Genomic DNA, 16,673 nt, shown 5'->3' on the forward strand with positions numbered 1-16,673 from the left:
TTTTAAAGAAAAGCATAACGATAAAATCAATTTTAGAATTTAAAATACATAAAAATCAGCAATGTCTATTAATAAGATATTTCTTAGCTTACTGAATATTAGCCAAAACCTATTGCACTTGCCCAAATTCTAATATTGATTGAGAGCAAAAAGGAATCAAAGTAAAAGCAATCTCTTTTTTTTAAGGTAAACATTTAAATATTGGATAATTTGCTAATTCTGCTGTTTGATGTTATAGAAGTCTACATTCTAAAGCATGGTTTATTATGAAAATTTTAATTGTTCAGCTTTATGGTATTTTTTTTAAAGATTTTATTTATTTGACAGAGAGAGAGAAAGCAGGGTGTAGGAGCAAGGGGAGAGGAAGAAGCAGGCTCCCTGCCGAGCAGGGAGCCCAATGTGGGACTCAGGCCCAGGACCGTGGATCATGACCTGAGCTGAAGGCAGACGTTTAATCAACTGAGCCACCCAGGTGCCCCTCAGCTCTATGGTATTAATAAAAAAGTAGTTATTTGTTAATATTCATGCTTTCATGTAGATCATAGAGTGGAAACATATTTCTAAACATGTAACTACCATAAAGTATGGTGAATATTATGATCCACTGGCATTAGGGAAACATAGAAGCATAATCTAATCAGTTTAGGGGGCCAGAAAGGCCTCTAAGAAAATAAACTTTAACCTGGGATATAAAATATCAAAGTAGTTACTGTGAATTAAAGAGAAAGGGAGAAATTAGAAAGAAAAATCATATGATCACATTAAACTTCGAGAAAAAATAATAGAAGTGGAGATTATTCTTTCCATCAGTAAATGAATATAAGAAACACACACAGCTGAAACTGGGTTGGAAGAATTTCCTGAAGAAAATATATTATTTATAAATCAGGGCATCTCACTAATTTTATTCAACCAATATTCAAGAATTTATATATACCATATGCCTTTGTAGGACAGTATGATAGCCCTGTTATTTATAGTAAATGAATTCATATTATATTTCTGCTTCTTCCCTAATCGCCATAAAATCTGTACCATATGTTTTTAACTCTATTTAAAGAGGTACTCATACGTGTGCTTGTGTTTGTTTGAATATGTCGTAATTAGGAGAGCTTTCTTGCTTATTTCTTCACTCCTTATTCCTTAAGGTCCTTTATTGTGTGAATAAATATTTCTTACCAGAAAAAGTACATTAACTGTCACTAATGTTTGTATTTCCTCATATGTGTAACAGTGTTAAACAGTGTAATATTTAAGGCATATTGATACTAATTTCTATATTTCTGTTTTCTAATAAGCAAAATTATATGAACATAAGCAAAAAAAGGTTATTTACTACTACCCATCTGCTCCCACTAATGGACAAAGTGTTTACAAATAGAAACTGTTGCTAGGAGACACTGGGGGAGACTAAGCACCCACCAGAGGCCCTGTGTTCCCAGCAAACAAATGGAACTTAGTCTTAGTTTTGTATTGACCTGATTCTACATCTGTGGGAGGCAACGTTATCCCAATAACAGCAAAGATGGAAAGAGAGAAGGGGAAAGATGTTTGTAAAGCAATTTCTGTGAATGACAGAACAAAAACAAGCCATCTATTTCTCTTGCCTGGAAATACCTCTATTTATTAAGGAACCCTGTAAATCTAAAGAAATGAGACTATATATAAGTAAAAAGACTACCGTCTGAACGGGGGAAAAAAACATGTTGTTAATTTTGTTTTTAATTCATATGGTACTTCCCTATTGCAGGATGTATTAACTCTTTAAAACACTAGGGAAGCATTTAATGTACTGAAGGACTTAATTTAATAGGACCCTAGGAGCCTGAAAGCAACTTACTCAGGGGGAGAATCTGGCTCATTAAGTTCAGTGATGCAGCACCCAAAGGTATTGAATTTTAAATGAATTCACGAACCTAATAATTCATTCTGGTTGTCAAGTGAAATATAATTTGTGAAAAATTTATTACCCATGATTATCATGTATTAAACATATGGTTTAAAGTCTAAGCAAATGTTGTACTCTTAGTTGGATAAATACTCTAGATTGCAAGGAGTCTTGAATGCAGTTTGACATAGAGCTGGTCACGGCAGAGTTTCTGTTCCTAATGAACATCATCTCAGTCTTTGAGAGCTCATCTTTTTCTTGTCAGCGTACTGAGCCCATCTGGAATCATGTCACATATATCCTTGTGCTTTGACTTCTAAATCCATTCATTCGTCTCTTTCTAACTGCCCATTTATCTCCTGTGCTCGATCTGATGCCATTTTGGAGGTGATGACAACATAGATTGTGTAGGAATAGTTTGTGGCCACAAAAAGCGCCTTGAAATCTCTAAAATCAGCTGAGTGGTTTACAGCTGCCTTTCACTGCAGCAGCGTAATTCCATGAAACATTCATGTCTTTGACTTCTGTCTTGACCAAGTTGGGTTGTCCCCATGTACGAAAGCAGACATTACCTATGTCTTCATGTACTTTTATGTATGGCAATGGATGTCAAAATTCACAAATATGTAACCTGAATTTCTTGGCCTTATTGTTAACTGAGTGGCCTGATAGAGTTCATCAATCATTTTTTTTTCTATTGAAATTTGCATTTGATTGATACAAAAGTTGATGAGCACTTACCCTGCAGTACTCTAGAAGGACATACTAAATATAATTCATACCTTGGCTGTAGCAAATCAGACAGCAGGGATCCATATCTAAATCTCAAACACCAGGAGGTAAAAATTCTAGGAAACTTTTTATCTATCCAAGTTGTAATTTCTAACAGTCCTTATATAATTGTTTAAAACTATGTAAATGGTTCAAACATAAGTTTTTACATGATTGAACCTATTTGTAAGATTTATCATGGGGAAATATGCTGTTGTTTGGGGAAAATATGAAACTCCTTTACATTATAAATGATAAATGATACATAAATATATAGTAGGTCTACAAATATGTGAATAGTTGTATACTTTAGAAAATATACACATATAATATCGAAGGAGTTTTTTTGGTTCTATATTTTATTTGAATGCTAAATTAATATTGCATATACTCATTCATTTATATACATATTCGTATGTAATTTAATCTTCTGTTTTGTGTGCTACGTATATAGCAATGAAAAATCACAGTCTTTTTCCATAGGATCCTTACTTCCAGTTGGAGAACTATAGAGAAAAGAGGTAAATATTTACATCTAAATTGCGACAATTTCCGTGACATAAGAAGCATGATTATGGATTTGGAAGTGTGAAAATATGTGGAAAGAAAGCTTTTTAAACAGGGCAAAGAACATGTGCTAAGGCCAAGAGGTGGAAATGTCCTTGGCATGTACAAGAACAGCAGAAAAACCAGTATTTAGAAGCAGGGTGAGTGAATTGTCCAAGGAGATAAGATCCAAATCTGGGAATGTCCTCCAAATTTGCCTAATCATGACCTCTATTAACAATTTGATATATTAATTCTAGTATAACTACTATATATGTTTAAAACCATGCTTAATATGACTTGAGATAATTATAATTGGCACTACTCATGACATGCTTGACATTTCAAATTACTTTGAAAGTCACACACATGAAAAGCTACTCCATAAATGTTCCCTGCTCCCTTTTTCATCAACACAGATATTTGTAACTAACAACTCTCTATTTGCATAGATTACTATAAAATGGAACTAAAACTGCCTTAAACATTCTGCCTAAAATAACATGTTATTATAGGACAAATAATTTATTTAATAAAATCAACATTAAAAATTATCCTTCCAATTTTTCTTATAGTAAGAAGTATTATTTATTTTGGAGTTCATAGAAGCTTTCCACAGCAAATATTATAAAGGATTTGAGTTAATATAATGTTATTTTGATATGATCATTTCATAAAATGTTAGACATGTATGCTATGCTTTATGTTAGATTTTTATAGTGCATATTTAAAACTTACATTTGCTTATTTAAGAACAATGGATTAGATGTCATCTACGACTATCTGAAAGCCAGGAAAATTTTAATAAGAAGGAACAGTTTATTTGGTAATAATAATTAATTCAGTTCATCTGTTTAGCATATAAATTAAATAATAAGGATCAAAGTGATTACTGTAAATTATTAGCTCTCTACAGAGCCTAAATGCTACTTTGCTAGGCTAACATTAGCATCTATTATACAAAAATATTTCATAAAATCCATTTATTTATTTAGAATCATTTTTAGCTGAGATCATTTGAACTATATATTCAACATATTCTTAATTTTTTCTATTAATACTAAAAACAAAAGTAAAACGCTTTCTAAGATATTCATTGAAAGAGGTATACTTATAATTACATCATATAATTTAACTTAAATCATATTTAAAATGTACATTCTTAATACAGTTAACCTCAGAAATCAGGAATTAATTTAGTTAACCTCAGAAACCAGGAATTCCGTTATTAAATACATCACTCATTTGTGAATATTTTCTAATTGATGTAACTCTTAACCATTATAATTTAAAAAAATTTCTGCCATAAATGTTAAGGAAAATATGTCTTACCATAAAATGCATTATAAAGTAGAACTGACTACCCATGCACCTTTCATCTAGAATTTTTATTCAAAAAACTGAAGCTAGTCATGATTTTTGTGAGTTTTAATTATTCAGAATGTGCAGTTAATTTGCAACTATATTTTCAACATCCTTAAGTTTCCAGAGTTCCTTGTCACTTTTTTAAATTTTCCTTTTGGTTTGCTTAGTTCCTCTAATTTGATCCACTATTCACTTTAAGAAAATCATCCTGGGGCCCCTGGGTGCCTCAGTTGATTAAGCCTCCGACTCTTGGTTTTGGCTCAGGTCATGATCTCAGGGTCGTGAGTTCAAGCCCTGCATCAGAATCCGTGCTCAGCACAGAGTCTGCTTGAGATTCTCTCTTTTCCTCTCCCTCTGCCCGTCTCCCCACTCCCACTCCACTCCCGCTCCACTCCCACTCTCACTTTATGTCTTTCTAAAATAAATAAATAAAATCTTAAAAAAAAGAAAATCATCCCAATTCTGCTGTACTCCCTGCCTCAAGACATACATTAGTGAGCTCTTATAAGGAAAATGTCCTACACCACCACCCATGCCAATAAATTGATCTTTACCAGCCATGCCAGAAGCTCATATAAGTACCCCGACCTCATGCCAGCTCTCCTACCCTCCAAAATGATCCATTTGCCTAACCTTTGTAATAATAACTTATTTGCATTTCTTTATAGTTAGTTTCCCAAGTGATCATCCCTGCGCACTTATGTTTAGTCTGGTCCATTTATTTTTTTTAATTTTAATTTATTTTTAAATATATTTTTAGAGTAGTTATAGGTTCAGAGTATTATCAAATTCCTCCTCTACTGATACATTTGTTATAACTCATGCACCTACACTGACACATCATAATCACCCAAAGTCCATAGTTTACATTAGGGTTCAGTCGTGGTGTTATACAATCTATAGCTTTGGAAAAATACAGGATAAGTATCCATTATCATAGTGTCATACACAGTATTTTCACTGCCCTAAAAATCCTCTGTGCTTCACCTTTCCATAACCTCTTCTCCCTAATTCCTGAGCAACCACTGATCTTTTTACTGTCTCCATAGTTTTGACATTTCCATAGTGTCTTATAGGTGAAATCAGGCTTGTTTCTACTTTTTTTTTTTTTGTTTTTTTTAAAGATTGTATTTATTTATTTGACAGAGAGAGAGACAGCGAGAGAGGGAACACAAGCAGGGGGAGTGGGAGAGAGAGAAGCAGGCTTCCCGCGGAGCAGGGAGCCCGATGTGGGGCTCGATCCCAGGACCCTGGGATCATGACCTGAGCCGAAGGCAGACGCTTAACGACTGAGCCACCCAGGCGCCCCTCAGGCTTGTTTCAATTCAGTGATAATATACATTTAACATTCCTCCATGTCTTCTCATGGCGTGATAGCTCATTTCTCCTCAGTGATGAAAAATATATCACAGCTTATTTACACATTCACCTATGGAAGGCCAACTTGGTTGCTTCCACATTCTGGCAATTATGAATAAAGTTGCTATAGACATCTACGTGTAGATTTATTGTGGACATAGAAATGATTGCTGTATCATATAATAAGAATAAAAGTATGTTTAGCTTTGTAAGGAACAGACAGACTTGCCCAAAGTATATCATCCGCATTCCCACCAGCAATGAATAATACTAAAAATGTGGGTCCTTATCAGTATTTGTTGTTGGCAGTTTTTTTGGTTTTGGCCATTTTTAATAAGTGTGCAGTGGTATGTCATTGTTGCTTTAATTTGTATTTCTCTGATGACATATGACATGGAGCATCTTTTCAGATGATTATTTATCATCTCTGTATTTTCTTTGGTGAGGTGTCAAAGTATTTGGCCTATTTTTTAATTGTGTTGTTTGTTTTATTACTCTTGAGTTTTAAGTATTTGGATATATATTTTGGATAAATCTTTTACCTGATACTTCTTTTGACAATATTTCCTCCCAGGGGCGCCTGGGTGGCTCAGTTGTTTACGTGTCTGACTCTTGATTTCAGCTCAGGTCATGATCTCAGGGTCATGAGATGGAGCCTTGAATCAGGCTCCTCACTCAGTGGGGAGCCTGTTTCTCTCCCTCTTCCTCTGCCCCTTCCCCCCTCTCATGCTTGCTCTCTCTCTCTCTCTCTTTCTCTCTCAAAATAAATAAATAAAATCTTTAAAAAATATATTTTCTCCCAGTCCATGGTTTGTCTTCTTATTCTCTTGACATTGTCTTTTCTTTCCCAGAGCAAATTTTTCCTTTTAATTTTAATGAAGTCCAGCTTATCAATTATTTCTTTCATGGATCATGCTTCTAATGTTGTATCTAAAAAGTCATTGCCATACCCAAGGTCATCTAAGTTTTTTCCTATGTTACCCTCCAGGAGTTTTATGGTTTTGCATTTTACATTTAGTTGTACAATACATTTTGAATTAATTTTTGTGGAGGATCTGTGGCTAGGTTCATTTGTATGTGGATGTCTGGTTGTTCCAGCACCATTTGTTGGTGATACTAACTTTTCTCTGCTGTATTGCCTTTGTTCCTTTGTCAAAGATCAGTTGACTATACACATTTTTTTTTTAAAGATTTTATTTATTTATTTGACAGAGAGAGAGAGACAGCGAGAGAGGGAACACAAGCAGGGGGGATGGGAGAGGGAGAAGCAGGCTTCCCGCAGAGCAGGGAGCCCGATGTGGGGCTCGATCCCAGGACCCTGGGATCATGACCTGAGCCGAAGACAGACGCTTAACGACTGAGCCACCCAGGTGCCCCAAAGATCAGTTGACTATATTGATGTGGGTGTATTTCTGGGCTGTCTTCTCTGTTCCGTTGATCTATTGGTCTGTTCTTTTGCCAATACTACACTGTCTTGATTACTATAGTTTTATAGTAAGCTTTGAGGTTTTGAGTAGTGTGAATTCTCACTTTGTTCTCCTTCAATATTGTATTGGGTATTCTGGGTCATTTGCCTCTCCATATAAACTTTTCAATCAGTTATTGCAATCCACAAAATAACTTGCCAGGATGGTCAATTTAAAAAATCTATTTCAATTATAAATTCCCCCCTCCATCTTTTTTCATGTATATAATTTCTTTTTTTTTTCCTGTAAAAGATCTGGGGTATTTAACTTGTAGATTTTTCTGTAAGTTAGATTTTGTTGATTGCATATTAATAGTAAAATTCAATTATTTTTCTCTGCCCTCAATATTTCCTGGAACGTGGCAGCTGGAGCTAGAATCTTAATCAGACTTATATTCATTTTTTTTTCCTAAGATTATACATAGTGTTATGTCATTTCATTAGGAAGAATATAATATCCATTCTTTCCTTCCTGCCTTTTTTTGGTATGTTTATCCTGGCCTACATCTATTTATTGATTGAAAATTGCAAACTATCGATGTTTTAAATATTTTTTCTTTTAAATTTATTAGTTGGATTTTTTTATAAAAAAACACTTCTTCTGTAGTTTGGATATGCACTGATACAGTTCATACAGGAAATTCAGAATAAGTGGTTATTTACTTCACTCTCTTTTCCCAGTTATCAAGATAATGGATTGGTTCTCTATAATTTTCCAAAGTTCAACCATTAAGTTTCTTTTATATGATTTAAGTATGAACTTACAGATTTACATTTCTTTAATATATTATTATTATTTTATTTATAATGAAAATTGTCCCAATTTGACCAGTGAACCAAACAATTTGGCTCAGAAGTACTTTTGACATGACCTCAGCAATTTTTTTTAGTGTCTTCTCTATCATTTTGATAGCAGGATGTTCCAGTTTTATCTTGCATTTTTTTCACATTCCAAACCCCGTTTGCCTTTTTTTTTTTTTTTCCCAGAAGATCTTTCTTTTATAAGGATATGGCATTTTAAAACTATAATTTAATCACTGGAGATGCTCATTGTTACTGAGTTGGTCATGAGTTTTCGTCTTCTTTAGTGGACAGAACTATAAAAATATGTGTCTGTGTATTTCATATCTACATATAAAATTTTTAATGTTTTTTTAGAGATAAAATTTCTCATACATTCATGTTGATACTTCCAATTTAAATTCAATACTACAAGGCTTTAATTAGTATTATCTAGATTACATCTGTATTTCTTTTCTTCCATACCGAGATAACTGGTTTTCAAGGACACAGGAGATGACAGAAATAGAAGGCATCATAATTAATACTTTATCCATATTACACACATAATCATTTAGGAATAACATTAATAAAACCAATGTTGCTACCTGCATAACCACTGAGTAAATATTTTAAAAATGCTTATTCTCTTCTTTCCTTACATATTTTACAATGTTATTTTATCTACACTATGTATATACCGTTGTGCTCTGTAATGTATCCCATTTAAATTCCATTTAATCTTAGTTCTGTAAGTCATTATATGTTTAAAACTTACCAGCAGTATTTATGCTCATGTCTGAAGTCTAATCTTAAGTGGATACTTCAAGAGAAGTTCATGTTATAAATATTCTTAGAATTGTTTGTTCTTAATAGTTTGACTCTACATTTTTTCTTGAGTCTCAGTTTTGATGGATATGAACTTCTTTGCTTAAATTTTCTTTTCTTGATATACCAATTGCATTATTCCATTTTATCATTTCTAAAGTGCTGCTTTAAAAAATCTGAGGATAATTTATTTTTCCCTTTGATACTTTTACCTATATGTCCAGAGGATTTTTCTTTTTTTTTTTTTAATTTAAAGTGTAGTGATTTCACAGGGCACCGGGGTGCCTCAGTCGGTTAAGTGTTGGACTCTTGGTTTCAGTTCAGGTCATGACCTCAGGGTCCTGGGATCAAGCCCCACATCAGGCTCTGCACTCAGTGGGGAGTCTGCTTGAGAATTCTCTCTCTCCCTCTCCCTCTGCCTCTCCTCCCATGCATGCGCTCTTTCTTTCTCTCTCTCTAAAATAAATAAATAAATCTTTAAAGTATAGTAATTTCATTAGAACCTGCATCAGAATTGTTCATGTTGGTTTTGTATTCTCAGGTATATGTTACACCTTTTCAATAATTTAATCTGTGTATTAAGATTTTTAATCTTTTTTTAAAAAATCAGGAATGTTTTTGAGGTAGAAAATTTAGTCTATATTCTACAACCTCATATTCATTTTTTTAAGGATGTATATCAACTGTATATTGATCTTTGCCTATTGCCAATAGCTATTATATTTCAATTTTCTTAATTTTTCTTTGTTTCTTTGGGTTTTTAAACCTTTCCTTTTTTAACCTGTTTTTGGTAAGGCACTATCTATTGCATTTATTTACTCTTGTGTTGCTTCAAGTTTAGGGTTCTTTGCTCAAATTATTATTTTTTTTTGTATCTCTAAAACTATCTCCTGAATTTTATCAATTTCCTTCTGACTTATGTTGTTATTTTGTGTTTTGTAGTATTTTATTGTCTTTCCTTGCATTATAATAAAATGTACACTTTGTTCTGTAACATAACTATGACAAGTTTTCATTGTGTGTAGGCATGTTATTCTGCATGTTACTGTCTTTTTTTCTTATATTTTCTATTGATCATTTTTATATCAGATCAGTTTACCTAAACTTTTTGAAGTATGTGTAACTTACAGCATTTTCTAAGCTCACAGAGTTTCCACTTCTTTTTCATGTGTGATTGTGTGTGTGTGTGTGTGTGTGTGTGTATTTGGTGTTTAAAATATGAAAGCTAAATATCCGGGATTTCCTGGTAATGTTTCTTACAATCACTTTTATGTGGACCTTCTTTTTCTTCCTTCTCAATTATTCCTCATATTTTTATTCCATTCCCAGAAATTTCTCCTGAGTTTGGGGTCTTGTTTTGAAGGCATCTCTGAAGGCTCACTGTCTTAAAGGGTTGATAGTGCTAATCCCTACCAGTCCCTTGAGATGTACTATTATCCTCTTCCATTCAACTCTTTTTAATTGATATAAAATCCCTTCCAGTGTCAACTGTTATTCCTCAATTTGATCTAAGGCTGTCTAGTGAATTCCAGATGGCTATTTTAGGGATTTCCGGTCTTTAAGTTTTTCAGCTACCCCATTACCTCCTATAACTTTTCCTCACATACAGTCTGGTATCATGCAGAATTTTTTGGCTTTTGGTGATTACCCCCACCCACTTCTATTTTGAACTTTCTGGGGGTACTTTTTATCTAATTTTGTTGAAAAATTTGTCCATCAGATTTTGCTTCTATCTTATACCTGCTCTATTTTTATGAAGGGACTCAGAAAAATTAATAACTGTGCTGTTATTAAACTTATCTGTTCAACATCATCCATTTAATGTATTTTACAATAATGACAAACTAGGAAATTATGATACTTTTTCTACATAGATATATGAAAGCATAAACTAAATAATAATTGATGCTGAATGGTAAAATTTTTGTATTTAAATCCAATTGAAATAGTAATTTCTTTTTTCTTTGAGACAGGTAAGATATTTTAAAGATCGTTATTAGATTTACTTCAACTCATGATGATAGCATGTGTGGAGTGTCAAGAATTATCCCAGCAACATCACTAACTTCAGGTAGTTTAGAAGTGGAGAAATGGGGAGGTGTTCAAGGATACAGGTGAGTACAATAACAGTATGTGTGTTAAAGGGTTATACATGAGCTTATTCCTTTCCCTCTTTCAGTTATTTACAAAATAAAGTTTTAATATTTTATTCACTGTCACATAAATTTAGTTTAACTTTTAAAATACATTCTTGCTTTAAAAATATTTTCCACTTATTCTGATGCTATTATTTTTAGAAGTTTTCTCACAATATGCACCAAATATGAAATATTAATTTCCCTTATTCCTTTTCCCTGAGGAAAAACCTTAGAAAATGCTGTAAGTTACACATACTTCAAAAAGTTCAGGTAAACTGATCTGATATAAAAATGATCAATAGAAAATATAAGAAAAAAAGACAATAACATGCAGAATAACATGCCTACACACAATGAAAACTTGTCATAGTTATGTTACAGAACAAAGTGTACATTTTATTATAATGCAAGGAAAGACAATAAAATACTACAAAACACAAAATAACAACATAAGTCAGAATTTTCAAAACTCAAGGAAATTGATAAAATTCAGGAAATAGTTTTGGAGATACAAAAAAAATAATAATTTCAGCAAAGAACCCTAAACTTGAAGCAACACAAGAGTAAATAAATGCAATAGATAGTGCCTTACCAAAAACAGGTTAAAAAAGGAAAAGTTTAAAAACCCAAAGAAACAAAGAAGAACAAAGATCAGCTAACAGTATCAGGGTAAATAATTTCAAGCAGTTCCTTCTCTCTCTAGTTGACTATGAAAATAACCACATTTTTACTATACATATTAATGATATTAAAAAAATGTCAACTAAAATAAATCTTGTGAACAATCAGACTATAGTTTATTCACATGTCATATATATTCTTGGTTATGCATGGACCTTCTGCCTCACAAATGAGAAAGAATCAGGCTACTGAACTTGAAGATAAGGGTAATGATTTAAACTGATATCATGAAACAAAATAAAATTTAGTTTTTAAAATGTGTTAAAGGGAAATAGAAAAATACTGTAAAGTAGTAAACATACCATTATGGGTAACTGAGTATCGGCAAGTAATATTTTAAAATTCTTAACAGAACTCAATGAAAGAAATGGATAGTTTACCTGTATGGATTTTTAATCCATTGTATAAATATTTAAAGGATAGTTTCTATGTATTATGCTCTCCACTTGGTACAGGGAATTCGAAAATAATAAATGAAAATGCTTGTCTTCAAAGAACTCACAATCTAGTTGTAGAGACATAAAAGTAAGTAAACAATAATATGATGTGGAAAATGCAAAAATAGAAGAAGCACAAAGCATAGAAGAGAAACCACCAAATGCTTCCTGTGAATATGAGGAAATATGGTTAAGTATTTGAGGGAGATGAAAAGATAAGTAAAATTTTTTTGCTGATTAATGGGGCACCAGATCAAAGTGACAGTTCACCTTGCAGCTCAGCCTCTGGTTCAAAAGAAAGATGCCCAAACCATTGTCAGTCTGACTGGAACAAAAACCAAAAATCATTTTGTGGGTCCATTTTGTGGATGTGCTATTGATGGGACACAAATTTGTTGTGAGAGGTTGGGGATAGAGGCATTTGAAGAATTAAAGAGCAATCACAGGATGAGGCTTTCTTATGAACCCACAAAGAATTATAACTGTGTCCTGCAAGCAAAGATCTACACTATCCATTCAGTTAACACTTATTTATTGAATACCTGTTCTGTGTTCTTCTAGGCATTTGGTTTAAACTAGAGAAAGAAAGAGAAGACAAAGATCTGCATTCTCATAAGGCTTCCCTGTATGGGCAAATATGCAATAATCATTAAAGATAATAAATAAGTAAATATTTGGCATCCTAGGACATGATAAGTGCTATGGAAAAGAGAAAATGTACAGCAAAGGAGATCAGGAGTGTATGAATAAGATGGTGGGGAGTAAATGGCAGTATTAAACATGATGGCTAAGATTGACCAAATTTGGAAGGTGAAATTTAAGCAAAGATTTAAAGGTGACAGAGTTTGCCAAGCTGATATTCCATCATTTTAGGCAAGCAAACACCTGGGGGAGTAGGGCCAGAGCGAACTTTTGGTATAATTATGACAGATGCAGTCTATCGAAATACTTAAGGTGGATATTATATTATGGTTCAAATGTGTATACAAAAACATTATTAGGTCATTCCTCTTATGTGTTGTATGTTTAGAGATAAACACGTATTTCCCACAAAGAAAAGAATATGTATCTAAAGATAATATTCTAAAGATTTGCTTAAACAAGCATTTACTACCAAGTTTAAACTCCATATATTATACTGTGCATCATGATATATTTAGAACAGATCTGTGTAAGCTAATCACTTTAAAGCAATTATTTGAAAGATATCTATACATTTACACAAGGTAGAAAGATATAGTATCTTTCTTCGTATCTGAATATTTACAGAAAATTAAAATATATCTTCTTGGGCGCCTGGGTGGCTCGGTTGGTTGGGCGACTGCCTTCGGCTCAGGTCATGATCCTGGAGTCCCTGGATCAAGTCCCGCATCGGGCTCCCTGCTCGGCAGGGAGTCTGCTTCTCCCTCTGACCCTAACCCCTCTCATGTGCTCTCTCTCGTTCTCTCTCTCTCAAATAAATAAATAAAAATCTTAAAAATAAAATAAAATGTGAAAATTTAAAAAAAAAAATAATAAATAAATAAAATATATCTTCTTCACATCTTTAGATCTATTAATATATTTCAGTTATCTTACATGCCATATGCTGTATGGATTGTTTTTGTTTTATAAATGTGATGAACTTAAATTGTTATTTGAAGCAAAAAGAATAGTGCTCCATCAAACAATATGTGGGTCTCTGATATTTTCCATATAGAGGTTTTTTTACCTGTATAAATCCATTATGATTCTAAGGCAATTACAAAGATCATGTTTAGTTACAATTTTAGAATATTATTTTCATCATTCCCAATCGCTGAAAAATAGAAAACAAAATAAAACAAATAAAGTTTCATAACTTCTTTTTTTTTTTTTTTTTAAGATTTTATTTATTTATTTGACAGAGACAGAGATAGCGAGAGCAGGAACACAAGCAGCGGGAGTGGGAGAGGGAGAAGCAGGTTTCCCCTCGAGGAGGGAGCCCGATGTGGGACTCGATCCCTGGACCCTGGGATCACGGCCTGAGCCGGAGGCAGACGCTTAACGACTGAGCCACCCAGGCGCCCAAAGTTTCATAACTTCTAATTGGTATCTGTGATGGAGACTTCTAGTGGTCTACCAAGATATCTATTCTTTATCTCCTCAATAACAGAAATCCAAATATTCAGCTGTATATATTGCAAAGGTAGCAGACTACATTTCTCAGCTTCCCTTGCTGGCAATTATATCCATATTACTACGTTATAATCAGTGATATATTTCTTTAAAAAAGGAGAGGGAGTGTCCTTATTATCTTTATCTCAAGGAATGCAGACATCAGGGCTTCAAGCCCTGGTGTAGTCTTGGTCCATGTGGGTAAATTTTATTATTTAAGAAGAGTAAGGATAAGTGGAATTTCCAAAACAACTAATGAATTTTTGGAATCTCCGTATGTGCCCTAGATTACCTCCCTCCAGATGGCTTTTATGTGAAAGAGTAAAATGCTGTGCATGTAAATATATGAGACTTTAAGTTTTCTGTAAAAAAAAATCTGAGCCTGATCCTAGGTGATAGTATTTAATTTAGTCACATTCAAGAGGTAGATGAATCTAGAATGGGCAGAAAGCCTGTCATACTAGACTTTAAAATACACAGGGCTATTTAAACCAAATTAAAATATTGATATTGATTTAGTATTTTGCATATGATAAGCTGGAAGCAGTGGACTAAATTAGGGAAATTGTCACAAAAGTTCATAGTGAGAAAAGGCATCAGAGCAATCAGAAATTACCTATTGCCCTATGCAGTTCAAGGTACGGAGCTGACCGCAGTAGCAGTTAACAAATGAGTGGACCTTTCTTTTTAAGAAGAGGTATGTGAAGGGGCACCCGGGTGGCTCAGTAGGTTAAGCCTCCAACTCTTGATTTCGTTCAGGTCATGATCTCAGGTCCTGAGATCCAGCCCAGGGTATGGCTCCGTGTGGAGAGTGGAGCCTGCTTAAGATTCTCTCTCTCTTTCTCCTTCTCCCTCTGCTGCCCCCACCTCCACTCCATGCACTCACACTTTCTCTCTCTCTCTCTCAAAAAAAAAAAAAAAAGGAATGTGAAAATGGTATATTGATGCAGTCTCAAGCATTTTCCAGAGACTTTCTGTAGATGTAATTAGAAACACTTCTTTTTAATGATTCATGAATTTGTGGCATTGTGTGACATGTGACATAGCACAGTAGAATGAGTTTTGCCCAAACTTAAGGATATAGATATACAGTTTTAAAGGTGAATCAAAGGGTGTCCAACACTATATATTATAGTAAATTTGGGGGGAAAGACACTTAGAGATCACCAGACAGCTACAGTTTCAAGATTATATAAATGTCATTTAATTTACAGTTTGAGCTTATTAACATGGAACAGAAAATAGTCATCCATCCAATGGGGTGACAACATAATTTCAATTGTTTACCCATATCTTGTTTCCCTCCCCTGATGGGTGGGGCCATTTTGGCTAGTTCTCACCTATAGGTTCCAACTGCAAGTTATATATTTCATGTATGGATCAAAGAATTAACTTATTGTGAGAGAACTTCCGAATTCCTCTTGCCATGCTGTGGTAATTGAAACAGATTCTTTTTGTGGAGATGATACAGCCACAAAATCCAAACATTACGGATCATTGATTCACTACCTGAAAGACAATTGTCCTTGGAGGCAACCTAAAATTTTTGAGTATAAAATATGCATTTTGTTATGTGAGTCCAGTAAGATTTAAGGGCAGTTTCTTTTTTTTTCCCTTTTTTTTTTTCCCAACAATTTCCAGAGCAGTTTTAGGTTCACAGCAAAACTGAGCAGAAGGTACAGAGACTTTCCATATACCTCCTGCCCCCCCCATATGCTTAGCCTCTCCCATTATCAACATCCTCCACCAGATTAGTACACTAGTTACAATTGATAAACTTACACTGACATTATCATAAACCACCCAAAATCCATACATTACTTTACATGGGGTAGTTTTTTAAAGAAGATTAAAATAACCTACAGGTGCAAGTCACTGTGGACCCCTCAAACTGGTAAAACTTGTTCACTTGCTTTCTAAAACCATACAACTCTAAATAGCCTTAGATCACAGAAGTCTAAGGCAATAACACACACACACACACACACACACACACACACACACGTACGCATTTTCTAAAGTTGACTTTATTCAGAGGTAGGAGATAATAGTAGTTTTTTGGTCAATTAAAAATGACACATTCTTGTTAATAAGGTATAAATGCTATATTTTTATAGTTCATTTTTAATGTTTTGGATAGAAACCCTGAGAGTTCTCTACAATTATCTTATTAGTTAGCATTTGCTCAGCCCATTTGAAGGAACACAGATAACAGACCAGTAGTTATATTATTTGCTTGGTTTGCCATAATAGAATACCACACATTGGGTGGCTTGAAT

Source organism: Phoca vitulina, unplaced genomic scaffold (assembly GCF_004348235.1).
Source record: "Phoca vitulina isolate PV1807 unplaced genomic scaffold, GSC_HSeal_1.0 scaffold17, whole genome shotgun sequence".
Classification (NCBI taxonomy): Eukaryota; Metazoa; Chordata; class Mammalia; order Carnivora; family Phocidae; genus Phoca; species Phoca vitulina.